This window comes from Rhipicephalus sanguineus, chromosome 1, assembly GCF_013339695.2.
Source record: "Rhipicephalus sanguineus isolate Rsan-2018 chromosome 1, BIME_Rsan_1.4, whole genome shotgun sequence".
In the NCBI taxonomy this organism is placed as follows: domain Eukaryota; kingdom Metazoa; phylum Arthropoda; class Arachnida; order Ixodida; family Ixodidae; genus Rhipicephalus; species Rhipicephalus sanguineus.
Window position 1 is genome coordinate 34,516,134 of NC_051176.1, and position 7,698 is coordinate 34,523,831.

General features: G+C 42.9%; 1 long non-coding RNA gene across 1 annotated transcript; it reads right to left on the reverse strand.

The window, feature by feature from the left end:
- Positions 1-4,945: 4,945 nt before the first annotated feature.
- On the reverse strand, positions 4,946-7,434 carry LOC119385131 (uncharacterized). Its single transcript, XR_007414970.1, has 3 exons — positions 7,395-7,434; positions 7,227-7,307; positions 4,946-5,320 (listed from the first exon to the last, which is right to left on the reverse strand). It is a non-coding gene; the product is annotated as an uncharacterized LOC119385131 (long non-coding RNA).
- Positions 7,435-7,698: the final 264 nt, after the last annotated feature.

A 7,698-nucleotide genomic window follows, 5' to 3' on the forward strand; every position in this document is an offset into this window, starting at 1 on the left:
GAAGCATGTCAATTTATTTTTGACGGATTTTATGCCCTCCGATGGCGTGGTATTGACTACCTTCTTTTGCGAACAAGGCAAAGGCAACATTCTGCACGTTGCGTCAGTTGACGAACGAATGCGACCTCGTTTCAAAGTCCTGTGAAAAGGGCAGAATATAAACACAAAGAACGAGAGAAAGTTTCTAGAGGTAGGAATCAGTCTTTAATGGGACGAAAAGCGTCAAAAGCCGACACATGAGAAGACACGATGTCTGGTTCTCTAGTGTCCGTATTGGCGCGGCTCACTTTCTTCTACGATAAACATTGAAGGAGTCGATCCCGCCTACGTCGTGCCAAGATGCAAGGACAGCGGTCGCCGTAAAGACGATACATATTTGCTTCACTACGCAGACGGCAGGAACGTCGTGCAGCATGCAGTGGTCTTCGCTTACCTTCTAGTGGCAAAGCGCAAGTGTCGCACATCAGATTTCGATGCTTGATATCCCGGATGGTGCCTAATATAACCATAACGTACACAGGCGCATATATATTCCACAATATCAAGTACAACAGTGCAAGGAAAGGTTGCAATCGCTTGGAGTTTCAAAAAGTTAAACAGGAAGTCTCCATGACACCAGTTGCAGGAAGCAGGTGGCGCTTCGCGCAGTCAAAAACCGAAACCGAAAGCTATCCTTGAGCGCCTCCCGTCATTTACGGCCGCCGACCCACTCGCTTCGATGAAAGAAATCGAGAGACTTTGCTCCACGGGAGATATGGGGATTTTTGCTGTATTTTAAAACACTTATGCGCCATTTGGCTAAAATAAAGGTGTCGAATAATGGTCTCTGCATCGAATTCTTTCATTCAGCAGCAATTTTTACCCTTGAAGAAGACAAGACTGCTTGTCGAAACGCTGACTCCAGCGACACTCCGTGTCCAAGAATTTTTCACCTTTTCAAGCCGCCATTTTCCCCTGAACTTCTGCCGTTTTTGGATTATCAATTTTACTGGCTAGAGAAGCTCCAGAAATTAATCCGATGCCATTATATGCAGACTTCCCATTAGTTATCACTTTTGATAGAAGTTATGTTGAGGCATAAAGAAAGACATAAAATAAATGCCTCAGCTTGCGCCACCGGGGTGTAACAGGCTAACAGTGAACAGCTAAAACTTTTGATTGTGAAATGCTGGCATGTTACAACGCTTTGACTAGGGTGTCACTGGAGCCAACATTTCGACAAGACTTGTCCCAAAGTTGCAGCCACGAAGACGACAAGTACGCTTGTCAAAACAGCTCCAGCATCACCCCGTGTACAAGAATTTTTCATATCAGCAAAATCTGTGTTCTTTTGTCCAAAGAATTAGTTAATGCTGTTTATTCCGACATGGCACTCGCTTAATCCATTGCGCTCCAGACAACATAAGCATTTTAAGTAGACTCATTTTCATTAGTAATGTTGCATGGAATGCGTTATACTGCGCTTCCAAAAGTAAATGCAAAATTTCAACAAATGTTGTTGATCATAACCTTTATTGTAGCAATTTCAACCATTATCCTGGCCACTTGGCATAGGAAGAGCAATGGAATTGAAGACTTTGTCCAAAAACCTGCACGCAAAAGGCACAATAAGTACAAGGTGTCTCCATCGAGCAGGCATGTATCACCACAACAAAAATCGGAAGGCTGACTTGGAGAACGCACAAGCACAGCAGCAATAATTTGTCGAATTGTCGAACATTTGTAAATGCCAAAAGCAGGGGCGGTTGAACAGCTGATTTTGTCTCACTTAATGAAGTAAATCTAGATATGCTAAAGAATCTAGGGTAGGCAAAATTAACGAGCTCCTCCACAGCACTGTGTGTGACAATCATATTGTGGTTTTGGGAATATCTGGAATTCTAATTTCATCTTGCACACAAAAGGCATATTAAAAGAATGTTTCAGTCAAGCATGCACATACACCTGCATACCATAAAAAAAACAAGAGGCTACAGTTTGGTCAAAAGACAACAGACGATACAGCACAGGGTGACAGAGGTTTAGCTTAGTTGGCAACATACTAAGAATTTTTTGCACATAAGCAACACGAGGAGAAACATGGAGAGACACAACACATGCGCTAACTTTAAACAAAATCGTTTATTGCACACGAGGCAAACGTTTATACAGCGTTGGTGCCCTCACACTGCACCAAGAAGCCATGCACAGAGATTTGTATTTTTCTGCTTCATTTTTACCAGAGGTACGTAACACTAATCAACTAACGAACTATTGCACAATCAAGAAAGCAGATTTTTTATCCGACAAGGACAGAGACAGAGTGCTAACACGATTGGTACCCAATTTTTGCAATTCCTGCAGCAAATAGTATTATAAACCTCGTTAGTTCAGCTCTGTTGATTGACAAAACCTCTGTGTTCTGCAAGAAAGGTTCACACATTACAATGCTATCTTAACCTACCATTCATGCAGCTGCTTGTTTGCCCAGCATACTGCTTACTGCAGAAAAGAGGTATCTGATAAGCAACAGCTTGTCTACATTCCGCAAACCACATCCTATATCGTTTTCTTCCGTGCTTGACTGCAAATTCTGCAAATTGATTTCAGCTTTCATAGAGCTGGAAAACTATTTGCACATTTGTATGTGACACCAACCTTATTATGTAATGCTAAATTTTGTGCAAGTATGGCACATCAGCTATTCTTTTTTCAGCGACATCACTGTTGGAACAGCCAACTAGAGCAATGGAGCGGTACTTCCTAATTTAAGCCTTTTACGACTTACACTTCTGTTTGTGCAACGCATTGTGTGTGAACCTTTCCCATGTGCTGTGTGTCCTGTTGAGTTGTTACGCTATCCAACTACAGTTATGGAAAGGATGGCATCACGTGCTAATGTACAAGTAGTTTTTCAACTCCATGCAAGCTGAAATCGATTTGCAGAATTAGTAGTCAAGCACCAAAGAAGACAATTGCTTGCACAAAACGACATAGGACATGCTGAGAAGCTGTCGTTTATCAGATACCTCTTTCATGTGGTAAGTGGTATGTCAGGAAATGGGCCACTGCATGAATGATAGGTTAAGAGAGCACTGTAATCTTGTGAACAAATGCAACGATGGATGGCTGGCGTCACAGTGTAGGGCATGAGAGTATGAACCTTTCTTTCAGGACACAAAGGTTTCATCAGCTAATAGAGTTGAACTAACGAGACTGATAATAGAAGCTGCAAAAATTGTAAAAGTGGGTACCAATTGTGTTAGCACTCCGCAACTATCCTTCTCGAATAAAGAATTAACTGTATTGAATGTGTAGTAGTTCGTGAAGTGATTATAGTGTGCCATATATTTTGTCAAAATAAAACAGAAAAAAATCACACCATCTCCCGCTAAAGGGGACCATGAGGCGATGCGAAGCAGCGTCTCGGCATGTAGAGCCCGCGTTTCAGAGGGTGAGTGGAGAGGGAAAGTGGAACGGGAAAGGGCATGGGGAGAGGGAAAGTGGAGAGGGAGAGGTGTGTGGAGAGGGCTTGCGCATGCGCAGTAAGGGTGGTCACGCCGCACACCACCACCGGATTGAACTCCGCTATAAGATGCTTCACATCTAAAAGACATATCTCTCAGCATGGCATCTTGGTGAATCGCTAGGGCACCACCACTGTGTCTATTAGTGCCTTGCGTGCAATAAACCATTTCGTTGAAAGTCAGTGCAGACGTTGTCCCTCCTTTTTCGTCCTTGTGTCGCTTATGTGCTAAAGATTCTTACCAAGTGAGTTGAGGTTACTTATGAGTACAGACAGGAAAAAAGATATGTTGAAGGAGTACTGACATGAATTTTAAAAATTTTCGGATTGATGCTCTAAATAAAAATACTGGTGTCGAGAAACCTAAAACAAGTATTGTGGTGCCTGGGAATGCATCGTATGTATTTTATTTATCGCTACCTTAAAAAGACAGTTTTGGTTTCGATATCGAGGGGGCGGCTTCTCGGTGAAGTTTCATAGCAGTGTGATGTCACAGTGACAGGGATACAGAAACTTGCGACGTACTAGCGGCAAATCCATCATCTGCCCGTGGTGCACATAAACAATGATAAGTTAATTGTTGCCCAGTGACCCTGACAGTGATTTTTACGATATAGGCTGCATGCAGGATGCAGAACTTGCAAACTCGGGGGAACTGTCTTGACTCGTCAGGATAATGCCCATTGTACTGTGGCTGGCTTGCAGATGCTCAGCGACGAAAACTTCAAAGTCAAATTAAAATATTTGATACGTGTTCTCCGACTCCGGTGTGTGGACATCGTTGACACAGCATACCAAGGAAACCAAAAATGTCCCTTTTGCGATGTCTCAAAATCGTGTCAGTACTCCTTTAAAATTAAAGCAATTTCAACCACAAAATACACATAAGCGCAGCAGCGAAACATTGGTAAACAGCACTAAACTTGTAACAGCCAAAAGCAGGTGCAACTGAACAGTTGATATTGTCCCACACAGTGCAATTAAATTTAGGTGTTTTATGGAATCCTGGGTAGGCAAAATCAATGAGTTCCTCCACAACAGTATGTCTCACAATTGTGACCTGGTTATGGAATTACCAGAATGCTAATTTCGTCCTGCATGCAAAACTCACAATGAAGTCAGTCAAACATATGCATGCAGCAGCTTACCCTATGTTTCAGAAATTACGACAAATCGGAACATTTTCCAAGCATGTTTTTGACACTTTCTGCGATGCTGCAATGGTTATTTATACCACCTGCACAAATCCTTATAAGTGAAACACACGGTGTCTTTAGAAATGTTCACGCATCCGAGGGCAAGCTTGTGAAGCATTTGCACGTTTTCAAAACCTTTAGTACCGATGAAAGTGCCATCTGCATTATACGTTTCGTAGCAAGCCCACTTTTGTAGCTGCCGAGCTATTTGTTCTAGAAAGTCTACATCGTTATCAGTGCCACGGTGCAATTAATAGGTCCCCAATTGCTGCGAATTCATAGGTAGAAGGGTATGGCACACCAGCAGGCGTTTCTTGTGTGAGGCGGTACCGGACATAATACATCTATGCTATTTAAAACTCGGCATGCCTTAGTTGGTTACTTGTTTTGCACCGAGCGCACTATGACAGTATGTACTTACAAATGCACATTATCATTTTCATAACCACTGCTATGTTTGTTAGAGCAAGCTTACTCTCTCTTTGCACTTTGAAAGCTCGACACCTTGGCAGACATCGCTTGGTGTTTAGTCAATGAACTTTTTTTCCAGACATGCAGCACTGCACTTTCCCCTGATGTTGGACTTTGGCAAGAGGATGCGCCAGCCAGCAAATGTCCACTGAAATGTGAATGCACCGTGCAGAATTTTTACATTTTCTCCAAACTTGTTGACTATCTTCTGTCCTGATCGGTTGGGACATGCTAGTGTGCACACCGTTGAACCTTCGGCAAACATTTCACAAGGATTTAATTGGCTTCAGCCCGTGGCAGGAGCACCAGAAAGATGGTAGACAAGTCTGCTATCTGAAAGGCTATGCCTTACCACCCTGCAACTGCCAAATTAAGCATAGCACACAAACTCAGTGCACCGATTCCAGACAAGGTAATTGAGCAGCCTCTCCCTATACAAATAAACTAGTTAACATGAAAGGTAATACCGAAGGATTCCAACAAAAATATGCAGATCTTATGCGAATTTGTCATTTTTTTTTCGAACGTCGATGAATGTGCATGGAGGTAAAGCATCACCTTTGAGATTGGAGTCCAGGAACTCACTTTCCAGTTTTCTTCTTCCTTCAGAAACTAGGCAACTAACAACGCCAAATGCTACTTTGAAAGATGGTGACGATAATACTGAAACTTTCTGCAGTATTTGAGCATATATGGATCTGCGGTATGTGCAAAATCTATCTCATACAGAAACATACCCATCCCTACAACATGCTTTCAATAACAAACAACGGAAGAAACTGTTGATGTACTTGATGTCTTGAGCCTCTAATTTACGATAGAACATAGCATGCAATGGAAGAATTTAGGAAGCTTGTACATAACTGCTGACCTAAAACAGCCAGAAAATATTCCGGGATGTCGGTGTTTGTCATAAGAGCCATGCTAATACATGGCAATAGCAGATGGTAATGAAACTGGCATGCTTTCATCCGGGCTCTTTGGCTCGCTCTTGCTAGTAATCTTAGCACTGTTAACGATTACAAGCATCTAAAAAGGAAATTTCCTTTTCCTGGAGGGCTATTGAAGACTGAATGACACAGTTATGTCCTGCCTTCTGTATTTTGCGGGCCTCGAAGATTTCACGTGTCAACTGGTCGTGGTGGCGGAAAAGAATCCTCATTCTAGAAAATTCTGCAGTGTACCCGCAATCTTGGCAGTGCATTGACAAGTGCGTCGAGCAAACATTACCTCTCGGGGAATTTTGATGCTCCCTCAGTTGCGAGTTTACGCGTCGCCCCGATTGCCCAATGTAAACACTTCCACACGTGAAGGGTATGCTGTACACAATGCCAATGGCACAAAAACATTCGTGTGCTTAATGGAATATGAATCCTTCACCACTGGGCCTTTTTCCGCACTGCTGTGCAGATATCACCAACTTTATTCTTGGCTGCAAACACCACTTCAATGCCATGACGTCGTCATGAGTTTCTTGCCTTGTAAGAGCATGTGCAGTAAGAGTATATTATGATGTTTCTTCAATAAACTTTTCAGTTGAAAGTCAGCACTCGTGTCGTGTCTACTCGTCCTTGGTCTCTGTTATTTCGCACTGTTTTGCCTCTACCAGCTATGAATTGTTACCAACTTGCCCAATTTTCAATCATACTAACCTGTAAACCTTCGGCCTAGATTTCTTTTACTTTGAGCGGTCCTGCCCACGGTTTTTGAACCACGAGAGCCCTCTTGTATGTGTTAGCCTCCTGTAAAGCTTTGAACAATGGCTTGAAAATAAAATTTTGAATCACAGCGCAAGTTGCCCTCATTAAAGCCAGACCGATGCAAAAGCTGTGTCCCCTTGAACTTCATGTCTGGCTTCTTGGCAGAGCAGTGGCTGTGCCCAATATGCTAATGAAAAAAAGCCCATGAGCAGTGAAGGGGGGACGCTACGGCTCATTATTAAATGCTTTTTGTTTAACGTTGGCAGATCAATTTTTGTGCACTGATTAGTACACCACTTCTGACATATTTCACAATGGTCAAACGAAGAATATGCACGCACAAAGTGTACTTACATACAGCTCTACAGCTCCAACTTTCTCCATGGGCTCGGATCCAACGTCAAAGCGTTACGACTGCACTCGCAGCATGGGCACCTGCGCAAATAAAAGCATTTTTGCACGCTAATGTACAAGCGAAGACCTAGCTTATTGCATTCGTTCTCATAAGTGTGTGTCACAAACCTTTTACTAGTTCAACTCTAGGGCAAGAAAGTAACTACAAACGGTATTCAACCGTTCCCATACAATGCGTGAGACGGAAGCTGCATAGTTTCTGTCGCACCAATTGAACGGTGTTCCCAGGCTGCAAGAAAATACAAAAACTGTCACGCTGAAAATAGTTCTAAGTAGACACGCGTACTGCGTGGAGAAATTTCATCGTCGCGCGTAGAAAACATCGCAGAACAAGGAATGCAAGAACTTACCTTGACGTTAGTTGACACCGGCGCGCCGGCGCGAAGCGCGTTTAGGGACAAGTGGAGCTAGG